Raw genomic sequence first — 1424 nt, forward strand, 5'->3', positions numbered from 1 at the left:
TGAGTCGGTTCCGACTTGATGGCACCTGACAACAACAACAACAACCTTTAAGTTAGCAGCCAAAAGCATTAAGCGTTTTCACCACCCTAGGAATACTAGTGCTGTGTAATGATTCAGGGTTAAATACTATTAGCTAAAGAGTCAATGCAACTATTATATTGGCATACACATTTAAAATTTGAAGAATTCTGTCAATATATCTAGCAGGTTTTCAAACACAAGAATCAGCAAATCCCTGTGCAGTCAAAGTACAATGACTTGGAGACAGAGTGGTAAAGTACTTTTGCAATCTAAATAGTCTGAGAACTTCCCAAATGATCAAGTCCTGCTTCCTTTTTTGCTTAACAGTTACTCCTTTAATATTTTGCTATGAGTAACAGGAAGAAATCAGGCTGTACCTTATCCTTGGTTAGGAAATCTCCTCAGTTCAATATACAAGTTTGTTCTTTCCACATCTCTATAGAATGCAATCATCTATGTTCCTGCCATTATATAACAAGCAACTCCTTTTCTCCAATTTCTAGTAGCATGATCTTCCTTTCTATCAAAAGGGTAGCACCTTTACTGTCCATTGTTGTTAAGTGTCATCAAATTGGGTCTGACTCATAGTGACCCTGTATAGGGCTTCTGAGGAAGACCTGGTGGGTTTGAACTGCTGACCTTGTGATTTGAAGTCCAATGCCAATCCTACAGTGCCATAGAAGTCCTGATGTCTACCAAAATAAATTGTTCATGGCAATATATTTATTCTCTAAAATGATACAGGTTTTCTTCACCCCAGTGTCTTTTGAGCCCTTAGTAGCAAGGTGTTTAACATCCATATTTATAATTTTTTTAAAATGATAATCTAGGCTTTTTTAAAAAAAAAATAGAATCATGCTCCACAAAATCCTCCCAGTCTCTGTTCATAGTTCAATCAGAAAGCACTTCTACAATATGAGTTATTTATTCCAGCGGCACCCCACTTGTTGCTGTTAATCAAGTCCATTCCTGATTATAATAACATTGAATAGGGTTTCTGAAGCGTGGCTAGTGGGTTAGAACCACAAATCTTGTGGTTAGCTCTCCAATGCTTATCCTACAGTACCACAGCAGGACTCTACTTGTTGTTAAGTGACATTGAGCTGGTTCTGACCCAGAGAGACCTTGTATAGGGTTTTGGATTCCTACTGACGCTGTAACAAATTAACACAATTTTAATGGCCTAAAGCAATACACATTTATTATTTTATATTTCTGAAAGTCATGAGTCCATAAGGCATCTTAGTCTCACTGGGCTAAACTCAAGATGTGGATAGGACTCTGTTCCTTTCTAAAGATCCTAGAGAAGACTCTGTTTTCTGACTTTTACCAGTTTATACAGGCTGCCTCTGTCCCCCTTCCATCTTTGAACCCAGAAATTACTCATCGAGACTTTATTACTT

Source organism: Chrysochloris asiatica, unplaced genomic scaffold (assembly GCF_000296735.1).
Source record: "Chrysochloris asiatica unplaced genomic scaffold, ChrAsi1.0 scaffold00112, whole genome shotgun sequence".
NCBI lineage: Eukaryota > Metazoa > Chordata > Mammalia > Afrosoricida > Chrysochloridae > Chrysochloris > Chrysochloris asiatica.